Source organism: Sus scrofa, chromosome 3, assembly GCF_054392235.1.
Source record: "Sus scrofa isolate SSC_HxYL_T2T_F1_AM1 chromosome 3, Sscrofa_HxYL_maternal_Yorkshire_Landrace_v2.0, whole genome shotgun sequence".
NCBI classification, from domain to species: Eukaryota; Metazoa; Chordata; class Mammalia; order Artiodactyla; family Suidae; genus Sus; species Sus scrofa.
In genome coordinates, this window is record NC_139385.1 from 99232674 (window position 1) to 99249145 (window position 16472).

At 38.6% G+C, this 16472-nt stretch overlaps 1 protein-coding gene across 5 annotated transcripts in view; it reads right to left on the minus strand.

Annotated features, from left to right (window-relative positions):
* ACYP2 (acylphosphatase 2) overlaps nt 1-16472 on the minus strand; it is a 195623-nt gene that overhangs the window by 109076 nt on the left and 70075 nt on the right. The window contains exon 4 of one of the 5 annotated variants that reach the window (XR_014839418.1): nt 16083-16161. The exons of 3 other annotated variants lie outside the window; for them this stretch is intronic. The gene's annotated coding sequence lies outside the window, so the exon portion shown is untranslated. Of the gene's footprint in view, nt 1-16050; nt 16162-16472 lie in introns of all 5 variants that reach the window. One more of the 5 variants, XR_014839419.1, reaches the window with a different exon arrangement.

Below are 16472 nucleotides of genomic sequence, written 5' to 3' on the forward strand. Positions count from 1 at the left end.
AACCCACTGCACTGGCTGGGGATCAAACCTGCATCTCAGTGTTCCCAAGAGGCCACGGATCCCGTTGCACCCCAGAGAGAACTCCAGTATTTTGCTTTGCATGTTATAGTGCCTCAAACTCTCAAAGCATGGTTCAGTGGTACTGAGAGCAAATATCCTTATCTTGTCCCTAGCTTGAACTGGATCTGCCTTTAGCATTTCAGCATTAAATATCATGTTGATACTGTTTTAACAAAGATATCCTTTGCTCTTTCCAGAATTATATGCCTAGTTCTCCCTACCAATTTTGGGAAATCCAGAGTTTGTACCAATGTGGGCACTGCTACTGTATACGAATGATTAAACAACCAAAAAAACCTCCCAATTGGATAAACAAACTGCTCTAAACTCAGTCACTGCCAATCATGTAAATTTGAATGACTGAATCCCTACTCTATTCTTCCAAGCCTGAAACAATCCAAAAGAAAGGCTGTCTAGACACCAAATGGTGGTCATAAATTTCATCTTCTCTTTTTCTGTTTCCTTTGTTATTTTTAGTAGAAGTCTATAATAAGCACATAAATAAGCATTTGGGATTTTGTGAGAGACAGCTCAGATTTTAAGATTTATGGCCTTTATATTAAGCACTTTGTACATGTTTATTTCACAACAAAAATTTAACATAAAATGCCCTTACTAATGAAGTGAAAATTTGTTACTACTAGTCAGGAAAATCAGTGGCAAAAAAATGGTTTTGTGATCATGGCCACATAAGAGTAAGTGAACTCTGACAAAGTAGGATGGTATCTACTTCACTCACCATTATATATCATATATATTACTATGGGCTGGCACATACTAAGTGCTCAGTAAATATCTGATGAATTAAATTGATTCAAAGATATAGAGAACAATGTCCTGAAGTTGGGTCATTGCACAATGGACATGACAGAATTCAGGTTCTATATAATTTTAAGAGGATATTAATAGGTATTTGTGGCCTGGCAGGAAGTAATGCTTACAGTGCTAGGAATTTTCTCTGATTCAATTCCACTACTATTTTAAGTAGTAGGCACTATCATCAGCTACATTCAGAATGCCCAGGTGTTCAGAGAGGTTAAGGAACTTGTACAAACCATGCTTCAAATCCATGCCTTTCCTCCACTCTAGCATGCTACCTGCTATAACACATAATGTGTGGTTTGTATTTATCCCTGACCAGCCAGTCTAAAGGGCTCTGCCTCATTTACTCTTTCATCACCCTACCTATTTCCTTCTAGTAGGTAACAATATTTATGATGGTCTTGTTTATTTTTTCCCTTGTCAATTATCTGACTCTTGAGAGACGTATATTATCTAACTTGTTCACAGCCACATCGTGGTGCCTACAACATAGTAAGTGCTCGATACTTATTGAGTGCATTGAACGAATGAGTGAATGAGTTCATGAGGTGACCTACCATAATATTAGAAGTACCATAATACTAGAAGAAGATTAACTTAGGTAAAGAGAACTACACAGGGTCACCAAACTATGAAGAGAACTGGCAGCCCAGAATTTTAAATTTCATGTTTAGTTTATTCTAGTCTCATACTCCTTGATTAAAAACCTCCTCTTACTGTTTCATTATGGTGCTATTGTTATATGAGGTACTTGATGATCAACACTATATTCTCTTCCAAATTCTTTGCACTAAATGCTTTTTATTTTTTCTAGAATTACAAGCACACAAGGAGTAAAAAGCTATCACGCAGTCCATTATCCAGCATCCAAGCAAAGCCTGGCCCAGAAAACAGAAAAAAAATTTCAGATTCAAGTGCAAGTATTATTTACACCAGTTCAACTGTGTTAGGAGCCCAGAACTAAGTTGCGAGTTTGGGCTACAGCTTTGCTTTACTCTATAGTAGCTACAGAGGGTAGCCAACCAATTATCTTGATATGCATTTTTGTCCTTATAAACACTATATAAAATAAATCAGGTGAATTAGAAAAAAATCTCCATCACTACTGAATAAACAACTCAAGGAACACACTCCACTCAAGAATATAGCGATCATTTTAAGAGGTGTTTATTGGCAGTTTTAAATGGCCTAATAAACTTTATGTTATGATAAAAAAAATCAGTGTAAAAATTGTATTTATACTTCAATAGAGAAGTGTTAAATAAAACACTAGTAGGTCTATGTGACGGAATTGTATGTGGCCAACGAAAATCATGTTTTAGAAGATTTAAAGAAGGGAGAAATGCTTTCAGTTCATCTTCATACCAGCCACGGTCCTGCCAGGAAGTAGATGACATGCTCAAGCAGGGTGCCTGACAAGACTGACTGCTGAAGATGATCTCATGGCAGGACAAATGGCCTCCAGGAGAAAAATGATGCCACTTCCAACCACAGCCAGGCAAGGAGGGATCTCCTCTATCTCCCTCCTGGGTGGAAGGCTGGGTGAGAGAGCCCACTGGTGGAGTCTACAGAGGTCAGCTTCCCAGAATAGAGCTGGGTGGAGAAGGATGGAGTGTGGGGCTGGAGGAGCAAATAGAGAATACCCAGCATGGTATGTATGCCAAAAAAAAAATCCGATTGCAACACAGTATTACAGTAGAATTCCAAATTTGTAATTGTATATATGGGTCAGATTCCCTGTCAACAGTCTAAGCTGTGCATGCAGGAAGTTTGCTGTCCAGTGCTCTTGGGAATGGTGGTTGTGAGTGGGGAGGGAAGAAGGACTGGCAGAGCAGGAGGATGAACCATAAAGCAATTACAACAGAGGCCATGGCCATTCCTAGATAGAACTCTGGAACTAGGATGGCCCTCCAGAGTCGTCCCAATTGAGGCAAGAAGGCTGGGCTTCTGGTAGTCCCTCAACAACCAGTTATTGAACACAGACTGCCCTGTGAGGTCAAGGGCAATGCCTGAATAGGGCCATTAGCAGCTAACACTGCCAGCACCAAGAGAGTGTGTCATCCTGAAAAGGGAAGGGGAGGGAAGCCACAATGACTGCTAAGATAGCACTTCACCATGGTTGACTGGGTCATAGAGTTATTGTTATTCTCCTGCTTTGTTTTTAATACTTGTACATTGTTCCAAATGCTCTTTAATATAGGAGACAATTGGCAATCTTTATCACAATATGTATTAGTTTGATCATCAGTAAATTTATAGTAAAAAATGGAAAATAGTTGTTATTGCTTGGTAATCAGCATACTGCATACTCCTACAAGACTTAGAACAAACTTTTTTCCCCTGTAATTCTAAGTCCCACTGCGATGCAGATATATATGTGAGAAGGTTGGTACCCTTGGCTACACATTCCAAAGAATGACTAAGGGCTGAAGCCAGAGGTTCCCGTCATGATGTCTGGTAGTACTTCAGTATAATCAATGTGAGATTAAGTAGATACCAGTTAGTTTAACTTTTAATGCTAGGGTGGTTAGGTAAACTTGCTGTTAGGATTCATAACAGAGTGGTGAGCTGGCATTACATAAAAAAAAAACCAAGATTCCAGAGCATCTTCTACAAATCTTTCAGATCAACAAATGACACTTTGCAAACTATTAATTTTTTTTTTTTTTGGCCAAGCCCATGGTATTCAGAAGTTTCCAGGTAAGGAATCAAACCCTTGCCATAGCAGTGACCAAGCCACAGCAGTGACAGGGCTGGATCAGTAACTGCAGAGCTACCAGGGTACTCCTTGCTATTTTATTAAAAATTGGATTTTGTTGGTCCATCAGTGACTTATTAATCAAAACAATATGTTCAAAATACATTGGAGTTCTCTTGTGGCACAGGGTTTAAGAATTTGGCATTGTCACTGCAGCAGCTAAGGTCGCTGCTGTGACATGGTTCAATCCCAGGCTCAGGAACTTCCATGTGCTGTGGACACAGCTAAAAAAGGGGGAAAAACTATTACTGGTGAAATTAAAAATAGTCAAAATATAACTGTAATGTATACATGTAAGGATAACCTGACCGCCTTGCTGTACAGTGGGAAAATAAAAAAAATTATTGAAAAAAAAATAGTCAAAATATGTAGATTGGGTTAAATGATTTAGAAACACCCCTCAATCCCTGAAAAAACATAAGAATCCAGCAAACTATGACATGTAGTATTAGAGGTAACATTAGAGGTTCGATTCTTTACTTGGTCCCTTATTTAGCTACTGGTTTCATAGTTCTGACTTCCTAATCTTTCTCCCCCAGAATGCCATTGTCTGTCTTCAATGAATTTTGCATACAAAAGGAAGTGTAAGCACTTAAAAGAATTACACAAAGCAATAGGATACCTGTGAGGTTACAGAAAATTTGAGCTACACTTGCCACTTACTTATGAATGCTTGATTAATAAATGCCTTTTGTGTCCCTGAATTTTGCCTGAAACCTGTTTTTATTTTTATCTGGTAGCAAGTTTGTGAGAGAGTAGCCAAACTCAGCACTTCCTACATACTATTATCATTTACATTATTCCCCAAAAATGACCTGAGTCATGCATGCCTGAATTGCCTTAGGCTCATTTTGCAACATGTACTCTGCTACCCAGGCCAAATACAGAGGATATCAAATGAGATACTATTCCTATCCTTCCAGAACAGTCTACTGATTCAGAATTGATTTACAAGGAGTTCCCGCCTCAGTGGTTAATGAATCCAACTAGCAACCATGAGGATGCAGGTTCTATCCCTGGCCTTACTAAGTAGGTTAAGGATTCGGCATTGCCATGAGCTATCATGTAGGTCACAGATGTGACTCAGATCCTGAGTTGCTGTGGTTTAGGTCAGCGGCTACAGCTCCAATTTGACCCCTAGCCTGGGAACCTCCACGTGCCGTGTGTGTGGCCCTGAAAAAAAGACAAAACAACAACAAAAATTGATTTATAAGAATATAGTCACATCCCATTTCTAGGAGTAAGTGTATTACATTTTTCATGTAATAATTCCCCTTTCACTCTACTAATTCATTACAAGATGCTGGTATTAAGTTCTGGCCAATTCTTTATCGGATGTCCACAAACTACAGTCTGCAGGCCAGATCTGGGCAGCCACCTGCTTTTGTACAGCCCCAAAGCTAAAACAGTTTTGATGTATTAAGACAGGAAAAATGAAAAGAATATTCATGGCATATAAAAGTTTTCTGTAATTCAGATTTCAGTGTCCATAAATAAAGGTTTATTGGAACACAACTTCGTTCACTAGTTGACATAATCATTTATGGCTGCGTTTATGCTACAATGAGCAAGCTGAGTAGCTGTGACTGAGACTGAGGCAGGAGATAGATGGGTCCCAGGCTGAACAATGCAATCTGTCCTCTATGGACAGATACTCTGAGATAAAGATTACAGCTGGAGCATGGAGGAGGTGCATCCTGCTTGGATTAAAGATAAAGAGACCACATATTTTTCATTCTTGAGGTCAAGGAGACCTCCCAAATTACACATGCACAGAAAGGTGTCATAGAAGGCAGGGGGTGCCTGTCAACTTCCCAGAAACCCTTGCACTAGAATTCATCCTGGCTAAAAGATGCACATGTACAGAGGGGAGAGCCCTGAGTCAGGCCAAATATGGACTAAAGCAAGATGACTGGCCAGAAGAAGCCTGGAAAGACTGCTCCTGTATGAGTGATTTAAACCATCCCCAAAGCACATGGCACTTTTTCTTTTCCTCTGTCTCCCTCCCCCCAGTCCCAGGCCACCTGTGCTTTCTTTGCACCTCTCTTCTCTCATAATAAACACTTTGTCTCACTACTCTCAGTCTCTTTCCCCAAAGGGACAAAGACTAGGGACCTATATCAAGCCTGACGGCACCTGAGGTCTAGTACTTAGGGTTCGGTACTCTTAACCCGTAGTCACCCCAAATCAAGACTATTAGGCCCACGAAGTCTAAAGTATTTGCTATTTGGTCCTCTACACACACACACACACACACACACACACACACACACACAAAAGTTGCTAACCTCCTCTTCTTGATAGGATATACTGCCGAACAAGTCAGGATACAGTCTCAATTCTCATGGTGCTTAGGTTCTAGAGAGAGAACACACAGAAATACCCAACAGCAGTAAATGCTATGGAAAATAGGGATGATGAAAATAACTAGGCCTACTGAGATGAGTCCAACAAAGTCCTCTGTGAGGAAGTGATATTTGAGGGGGGAACTGAATGACAAGAACACAGCCATGTGAAGATGGAGATTTCTCAGCTTGGAGTAGCAGCAAAGCAAAAAAGATGGCCAGTGGAGCAGGTGTAAGGACCACAGAGGAAGAGTGATAGCAGTTTATATAGCAGAGTCTTTTTGTTTCTAAAGACTGTAGGGGACAATGAGAATCTCCCTGGAACTTAGTGACAGCAGCTGAAGAATCATTAATAACAACGTCCTCAACATAAAGCACACCATCAAAAGGGCAAACAGGCTAAGAGATTCCACGATTTCCCTCAATTCACCCCCCCCACCCCCGCGGAGAAGGCAGCAAATCTGCAAAATTCCCCTCTCTTTCCACTTTTCTTCTCTAAAGTATCTGAAAAAAAATGGAATAAATAAGTGGAAATCAGTCCATTAACATCTAAACCTTGCAATAGAGCAAGGTCACTGTCATGGGTTACACACACTGTTGTGCGGTTGATGACCATGGCAATGAAGGAAATTAAACCCAGGCCATCACCTCAGTTGTTACCAATGTGTTCCCAAACAAACATACGTGATCATTCTGAACAACTTCAACAGCTTTACTGAAAGCACCCAGCTTTTGTACTCTCCCTTTGTAAGCATTTATATTTATTTTTAATGACTATGGTTGGAGGGAATATGAATTTTTAAAATCAATCTTCCTATCAGTACAGGCAAAGAAGTCAGCACCTTTCTAAAGAAAAACAAGCCTCTCAAAAGAAGTAAAAGAAATGTAATTAGAAATGTATTAAGGATTAAAAGGCTGTTTTTAACTTGTTTCCTAGGAAACCAAAAATAGACCTGACAAGTACAACTGCCAAAGCAGCTTAGATCTACTTACACTATTATTAAATTTTCCAGTTCAAAATTTTTAGAATCACTAATTTAAGAGGTGAAAGAAAAGCTCTTACATGAAATAAAATTAAGTCCCCAGTTATTTGTGTTTGTGATTCTTCTTCTAGTGAAAAATTGACCTTCATGAACAAAAAAATTGCCAGGTTGCTCTCAAAGAGGTTAATAATTTATTTTGCAACCAACAACCCATTGTAATTCTAATATAACCACAAATGCCACCATAGTCTGCAAACTTTGTACAAACAACAAGTTCCTGGCAATTCAATGTACTTAATTTTAACAAGACATGTAAATTTGGTCACCAGACATTAAAACTCTTAGTAGAAAGACAACAGTAAAGACATTGCTCTGTAGCAGCAGCTCATTCCACTCAGTACCTTCAGTATGAGGAAGAAATGTGTGACTAAAAATTGAGGTCCTACATTTAAAGCCCTTCTAAGTAGCTGTAAGGGATGAAAAGGTCCATACTGGGGCTGGATAGAGCAGACCTGAAAGACCAGCAGGAAATCTTGGGAGTATGTGATCAACTCAGGAGCCTAGGAAGCCACATTCTCCCCACCATTAAGCCATAGAAGAGCAGTAAAAGCCTAGCCCTGAGTGAGAATCCTCCTCCCACTTTCCCACTTTGCCAATTGCATTCCATTCCAGGAGTTCCAGGGCTTCAGATAAAGAAGGTCAAAAGACCAAGAGCATAAAGCTTATTTTCCTCTTGTCTGTCCAAAGCCCAACCACAGCCACGCCAAATCCAAGCCGCGCCTGTGACCAACAGCACAGCTCACAGCAATGCCAGATCCTCAACCCACTGAGCAGGGCCGCGGATTGAACCCCCATCTTCACGGATACAAGCTGGGTTCATTACCACTGAGCCACAACAGGCACTCCCCAAAGCCCAGCCTTTCTTTCTCAAATTGCCTCCTCTTTGTGAAGCCACTTTTACAATACCTGCTTTCAAGACTCTTCCCAGTCTAGCTGGAGATATGACCATGCTTCGCCCCATCTAAGAGATTGTGTCTATTCTGTCAAAATGTTTTTAATAAAATTTAACAGGATTGGGGGTAAAAGTTTTTTCTACTACCTAGAATTGACAACCAAGTATTACATGCCAGCAAATTCTAAAAGAAAAAATGAACAGCTGGAGCCAGATTCCTCCTTGGGTGCTTCTTAGGAGAAAGATGAGCAACTGTAACCAACTTCCAAACTTTAAAAGAATCTGAGAGGGGAAAGCAAGTCACAGGCACCTGCAAAGGCAGTCTCCTAAGTGCCATATTTTCGGGGAATCACTACCTCACTCAGCTATGAACACAAAGTTCTAAGAATATAAAAAACTGACTACTGGGAGTTCCCACTGTGGTACAATGGGATCAGCCACATCTCTGCAGCTCTGGGACGCAGGTATGATGCCCAGACCTGGCACAGTGAGTTAAGGATACCGCATTGCTGCAGCTTAGGTCAAAACTGTGGCTCAGATATGATCCCAGTCCTGGGAACTCCATATGCCACAGGCAGCTGAAAAAAAAAAAAAAAAAAAAAAAAAACAAAAAAAAGAAGAAGAAAAATCAACTACTGATTCATGTAACCAAAAGTCAGATGTAACCATACTGGAAGCAAAGTATGGTGTATAGTGTAAGAGTTTTGTTTTCACCTATCAGAAAGTCAATGATAATGTCTAAAACTGATGACTTAATTGGGGGTATGGGATTGGCACATTGGCATATTGTATATGGAATGGATCATCAACAAGGACCTGCTGTATAACACAGAGAATTGTACCCAATATTCTGTAATAACCTATATGGGAAAAAAAGGATATGTATATGTATAACTGAATCATTTTGCTGTACAGCAAAAATTACTACAATACTGTAAATCAACTGTAATTCAATAAAAATTTAAATTACTGATTCAAGAGTACCAATTTAATTTTATTATTTTCAAACTGGGAGGAATGCCAAGAAATCACTACAACAGTTATTGAAGAGTGAGATGGAATAGGTTGGAGAGGTGTGTCTGCCATATATATATACATATATATATATATATGTATATATATTCTACCACTATTAGACTTTTAAAACATATACAGGTATTATTTTTTAAAGAACAAAATTAACAAAAACAGCAGACAATATTTTTATTTGGAAAAAAAGACTTGTGGACCTTTTCTGTGTGCTGTTTAAGTACAGGGTAATATGAATATAGCTGATAGATCACAACTAATCTTAAATTCCTACAGGATGAAGTTTATTCAGTTCTAATGTGGGAGCCCAATAAAGGTGCATGTATGTCAGTAAAACCCCTAGATTAGAAATTAAAGTAGGGGTGGGGGCTTGAGGGATGGAAGGCTCTCATGGGCATGTATCAAAGTCAGCCAAGTAGATGATAACCAGGCAGACCCACCCAACAAAGTAGAGAAGACTAACATACAAGGACATTAGAAGCAAGAACACAGTAGCCATTTGGTGTTGGCAAAAATGGCGCTATACACCTTAATTGGCCCTGGAAGAATCATTGCTAAAATTATAGACATAACCATCAAGAGAAGGTTAACTTTAGCTAAGTAGCTTCCAATTTGGCAGTGAGGTGGGGTTGGGGGGGATTAGGGATTAGTATAATCTACTTTAAAAGAAGAGAATCTAAAATGGTTTAATCAAAAAAAAATCTGTAATATTCCTAATGACTCTTCAGGAGCAAAATAAGTTTTACAAATCCCAACAAGTTTCAAAGAATGGAGACTGGTACCCAAAAAAAGATTTGGCTTATCTTACCTGTGTTTCACCTTAGTTGACCATTTTATATGGTATTTAAGTGAATGCATGCAAATACAAAGTTTGCCTTTATCATCATTAGCTATCCAGAAAATAGCAATATTTAAAATTTTATTTCAAATAGTGATAGACACAGTCAGACTACAGTTAATGGATCATCTATAATAATCATCGTCTACATTAGTAGTGTTTTATCCATTTTACATTTTCCCAAGAGATAACTTTATATTCATTTGCAGAACTCTCCCTCTTTGTTGAGTTTCTCTCAGTTTAATTCAATGATCACATGTATTTTTAAATAACTCAGCAGATATATAACAAATGACTTCTCCTATACCTGTCTAAATATTATCCTAGTAATATGTCTAAAATTGTATTAATAACTCTTCCCTTGGTAATATCCAATTACTTTTTATACTCCCTAGTTCACCATTCATGTTGCTTTTTCCCTTTACTGGACTTTCTGATGTAGGAGATTTGACAGGGAGGTATTATCTGGGGCAAAACCCCAGATATGACAGGAAGGTTTTGAAGGAGCCAAGAGGCCAAGTAGTCATTTTGACAAAGTGGTTCTGTGAAGTTTACATCAAAATATAGAAACAATTCTTACTCTAAAATTTACAGTCACACCAGAGCTCGGGAAATGGGATGGAGTGAGGCTCTGGGATGGCCTGGGGCCTCGGAACAGAAGGAGGATTCCTTCTTTGCATATTATGTGGTGGTTTTATAAAGTTGGCTTGTTATTTAGACCCTATCAAACTGGTCTAGACTCAAAACAATGGCATCAGTATAGACTGACAAAGACCATTTGTCCATTATTCTGAATCTTTAGATTCTCTCCTACCCAACTCTCCTCCCAATGGATTTTCATCACAATCTCAAGTACTACGTGGACATCACGACATGTCATCCAAATACTTCAGAACACAGCTTTAAAAAAATAGGCATTTTCCTACATAACCATGATGTTACTATCACATTTAACAAATTTAGCACTAATACCCACGCCAGAGTCAAACGTCCCCTATCAGTACCTCTAATGTGTTTTTACAGCTGGTTTATCCAAACTAGGAAAAAATAGTCTCTATGTGTGACAGACATAATGGAAAAATATTATTACGACTTGTGATGGAGCATGATTATGTGAGAAAAAAGAATGTATACATGTATATGTGACTGGGTCACCTTGCTGTGCAGTTGAAAATTGACAGGGTCACCTTGCTGTGCAGTCAAAAATTGCCAGAACACTGTAAATCAGCTATAATGGGAAAAAATAAAAATTATGAAAAAATTACAACTGTAAAATCTAAATGTAGATGTTCATTATGCTATTCCTTTTCTATGCATTTGAAAATTTTTATAATATACATATGAAAATTCTTATAACATACAATGTCCCCAATTACATTATTTTATCTTCACAAATGTCTGTATATGTGAAAGAAGAGGGAAGTTTCTAACTTATGCTATTGAGCCCTGTCCCATTTGATTCTGCCATAATGATCTGGACAATAATATAGAAAAGATATTCATCATCTCTCTCAGTGGATGAGCTAAGAGGAACAATGCATGTGTTAAACAGGTCGATCAACATCCAAAAATGCAACAAGGACTGGTAAAGAAATGAGTGATGATGCATTGGATGTAGTTTTATATTCAGTAAGATCTGGAAGCAGAAGATCACAGGTCAAAAGATGTAATAATAATGAAGAAGAGACCTAAAGATTACCATCTAGCTTTTGTAACAGCTACAGCAAAGGGAATTGTGGGAGGCATCAAAGCAAACAAAATAGGTCTTTTAACTGAGAGTGACTGCTACCCTCCCTATGAGACCCATCTGTCAGCTCTGTCAGATAAGTATTATCATGGGCACTGGGGTGGTAAATGGGAAGGAGAGACAGTGGTATAGAATACGGTGGTACAAAAGCCAAATGGCTGTATAACCTTGATACAAGTTTGCTTTGTTAATGAAGGCAGAGATTATGTTACTCACCTTCGTATCCATAGTTCCCAACACCTTGCCTGACATACAGTAGGTACTTTATCATGTTCATGGAATGAATGAATGCTTGCCTACAGGGCATAAGCAATGAATGATCAAGATATCAGTTCATGTTTTGAAGATTTATAGTCCTCTGGATGTTCTAAGGCATTACCATGGCCACATGAATGTATATATCTTGGTCTCTTTGGCTGGCTACAAACAGCATGATGTTGATGATTTAGGCTACATCCACGTAAGAACACCAACAATGAGGCACTACAGGACCAACTGACCAGACTCTAACTTTGCCAGATAACTATCTAAATGTAATGTAAAGCTGAAAACATCTCAGAATAGAGGGTCACACGAGCTCATTTTGGTGCAGGAAGACATCATGTTTTCTACAAGTTAAGATAGGTGGTTCAGACTCAATACCCTTATGTGGGGTCCAATGATTTGAGGAGAGAATACTCTGCAAATTGGCCAGTAATTTTCAATCAAGAGCCACACGGATTTCCTGCCAGAAGACTTCTGTATCCAACAGCCCAAGGTGTATCAGCTTTCCCATGGGACAGGGTAGCAAGGAGATGCTTTGGAAGACTGGTTTAGATTGTTGTCCTAGTACCAAGCCTCCTCTCTAGCCCGAGGCACTGGTGATCAGATGTGACACAGCTCTGTGAACCATCTTACCATGGACGGGGCATGGTGATACCCAGTATTGCCTCTAAGTGTAGTTTTCTTCTGCCTCAAGTTATAGAAAACTTGTATTGTCTCTCAAATGTAAGAGTACATGAGAGAGTTTGTGTATGATACTAGATAACTTCTCAGGTTCCTTCTAGATCTAAAATTTCAGGATATTTTCAAAGTACCACCAAATTTCAGCTTTGGAATTTGTAATGACTGGTAATATTCAAAATATATTCATGATTACAGGAATTAAGGCAGAGGACTATAAAGGAGGATGAAAAACCAACAAGATGGGAGTGAAATACATAAATTTCAAACCATTAGAAATGCAATACCATTTAACCCAATTAGTCTATATGGTATCTCCAAAATGGTTAGTGGGAAAGTTAGGGTGTTTGTCACAAGGGGCACTTCAAAAGAATAAAGATGGTTTCCATTTATATTGGTCCAAATACCTTAGCTTCTCTTTAATCCAACTGTATTTTCATTTTATATTGCCTCTTTGCCAAATCTCATACTTATTTTCTGCACTGTTCTCTTGTGCTTGTTCCCAAGGCCACCCAGCGCAATGACTCTCCAACAAGTATTTCTACCTCCGGTTTTTGCCATTTCCATTAACCCTGAACATTCCATTAATGACTCTTCCTAAATAATCATTATGATTGGGTCACTTACCACCCATCCTCCTACCTCAAAGCCTTCGGTGGCTCTGAGCTGCTCAAAGGATTAAATCTAAACTCATAAGCAGTTGAGTCCTTACCAACCTGGCTCTCACTTTTAACATCTCTTTCAGACAGAAAAGTTGAAACTTTATGGAGTCTGAACTGATTCCATATCATTTACTTCTGGAAGTTTCATCTTGGCCCTGCCAGGGCTTTTACAGATCTCTGTTCCTTCACTTTTCTCTGAATACCAAATCCTACCCACCCCAAAGCCCAAATCAGACTCCACAGTTTTAATTTCCTCAGCCAATAGCTATCCTTTGGCCTTCTGAGGTTTTACCACACTTTGCTACCATTTGACAGAATACTCTATATTAGTAATTAACTTTGACAGACATAGGTTTTGTGTCCTCAGGTAGATTACAATCTCAAGGTCAAGGACTTTTAGTCTTCCACAGTGCCTAGCACAATGCATATGGCAGGTACCCAGCAAATATGGAACACTCAATGAACAATTTCAAACACTTTTTTGTTTGAATTTTGTCTGAGAAAACACCAAACTTCAGGTTTTTTTCTCTCTAGCTTAATCGTGTGTTTCTCCGCTAAAAAAAAATAATGCAATTCTCGTGTGCTTGCAGCTGATATAACAGAGGGTCTCAGAGACAGCACCTGGCCAACAATACCCTCTGATAGCATTTAATAAGGGTGAGTCATTTTAAACTAGACAAGCAAGCATTATATTCCAGAAAAGGGTCTCTACCCACTGTGACTGAAAAGGAAAAACTTTCAGTGACTTAAAGTATACAAAACCAAAAATATATACTCAAAAATCATAGATAACTGTCATATGTGGACATGAATGTGGTCTTAACATGTGCTATTTGGCTGGTCAATATCTTCTGAACTTAAAATGTGCTCAACAGAAAAGCAAAACCCCTACCACTTGGGAACTTGTGTTAGAAATGCAGAGTACTGGGGACCTCATCAAGCTTACTGAACAAAAATTCGGCCTTTTAACAAAATCCCTAGATGATTTAGAAAGCCTTGAACAACCCCGTAGCTGACTGCACAGGAGTTTTTTATTTATTTTATATAGGTGCAAGTATTAGGATTCCTGTCTTTCAAAACAGCCTACACCAGTGGTCCAGCACTTGCTGGACCCCACCCCCGGGGTTTCTTGTTCAGTAGATCTGGGGTGATACCCAAGAACCTGCATTTGGTGCAAATCAACTATGATGAGGTATTACCTCACCCCAGTCAGAATGGCCATCATCAAAATTTTACAAACAATAAACGCTAGAGAGGATGTGGAGAAAAGGGAACCCTCCTACACTGTTGGTGGGACTATCAATTGGTACAGCCACTATGGAGAACAGTATGGGGGTTCCTTAAAAAACTAAATATAGAATCACCCTATGATTCAGCAATCCATGACTCGAAAAGATACGTCCACCCCAATGTTCACTGCAGCACTATTTACAATAGCCAAGACATGGAAGCAATCTTAATGTCCATCAACAGAGGAATGGATAAAGATGTGATACATATATACAATGAAGTATTATTCAGCCATAAAAAATTAAATAATGGCATTTACAGCAATATGGATGGACCTAGAGATTATCATACTAAGTAAATCAGACAAATATCATATGCTATCCCTTATATGCAGAATCTAATTTAATGCAAAAGAACTTATTTATAAAACAGGAGCAAACTCACAAATTTCAAAAGCAATCTTTATGGTTACCATAGGGTAAACCATAGTGGGAGGGATAAATTGAGAGAATGGAAATAATTACTGTATATTAAATAGATAATTAACAAAGACCTACTCTACAACACAGGAAAATCTACTCAGTAGTTTAATAACCTATATGGGAAAAAAGAATAGATATATGTACATGCATAACTGGTTCACTTTGCTGTGCACCTGAACCTAATACAATATTGTAAGTCAACTATACTCCAGTAAAAAAAAAAAAAAAAATTAAAAAGGAATCCGCATTTCTAAACAACTTCCAGGTGATGCTAGTGGCAGTGATGCTGGTCCAGGAACCACAACCACTGGCTCACATCACCTAAAAATAACATGTTATACATTCTGGGAATTTTCTTCAGGTACACTCTCAGTAGAAGGACAAATACCAAGACAGCAAAGAAGAGAAAAAGCGGCAGTAAAATGTTTCACTTATGTTACAGGAAGGTAACATTCCTTCTACACAACAGAATAAAAATAGTTGAACAAATTACTATAGCAACAACTATGTTATCCACAAGGTTTTTCCTGACATACTGACATTATTCAGAAAAGAAAACCCATCTTATAAAAAGCCTATTTCGACACTGAGACTTATCAGAAATAAAAACCATAGGAAACATATCCCATTAAGGGCTGTGAAAGAACAATACAGGTAGATGGATCTGAAAATGACTCTGAGGCCTGGATTTGTATTCTTTTGGCCAAGCAGTCATACAAAAATATGAGTTTTTATCTATATGGCTCTAAAACCAGAAGACAAGGAGAGCAGAGCAATGTTGAGAATTTTTTTTTTTAATTTTTAAAACAATCTCAGCTCCTTTTTAAAAACTAAAACTCTCAAAATTATAAATATGTGCAGGTATAAACCAAAGAGCTCCACCTAGAGTTTGAAAAAAGTGTTATTTCTTAAAACACATCCACATAACAAAGCACTATTTACCCATGTCTTATTTATGCTCTTGTTGATGTCGAAAATATCTGCTTTTATGACATCTTTATAAAAAGGTAACAGTTATTTCACACTTAACTAAAGAAGAACTGAGTTTTTAAAAATAATTGGTTTTTAATAATGGTATTTTTCTTCCAAAAACTTGGCAATTATATTTGATTTAGAAGCCATTCTCTTAAAGCAAACTATTAATGTTGGGATAGTGTTTAGAGCACCATGGGAAAGACAACTTAAAAAATGGATTCTTACCTGAACTTGCTATATGACGTTGAGCAACTCACCTGCCAGCTCTGAGTTTTCTCATCTATGAGAGTTAAACGACATCAGTGGTTCTCAGCCCTGATTGTGCACTGGAATCACCTGGGAGCAATAGAAAGCAACTGATGCCTGAGTCCCACCCCCACAGATTCTGATTTATTTGTTCTACTATGGGGCCCAACCCAATACAGTTGCAAAAGCTCCCCAGGTGATTCTAATACGCAGATTGGCAGCTTTCGATCCGAGGCTCACCAGGCTCTCTTCCACCCCTCACCCCCATGTCTATTACTCTAGTTAGAGTCTCTTTAGGAGCTTTAGGTACTTCAGAGTCACCTGGAATGCTTGTTAAACACCTGCTGGATTCACCCCCAGGGCTTCTAATTCTGTAGGGGGCCAAGTATTTGCATTTCCAA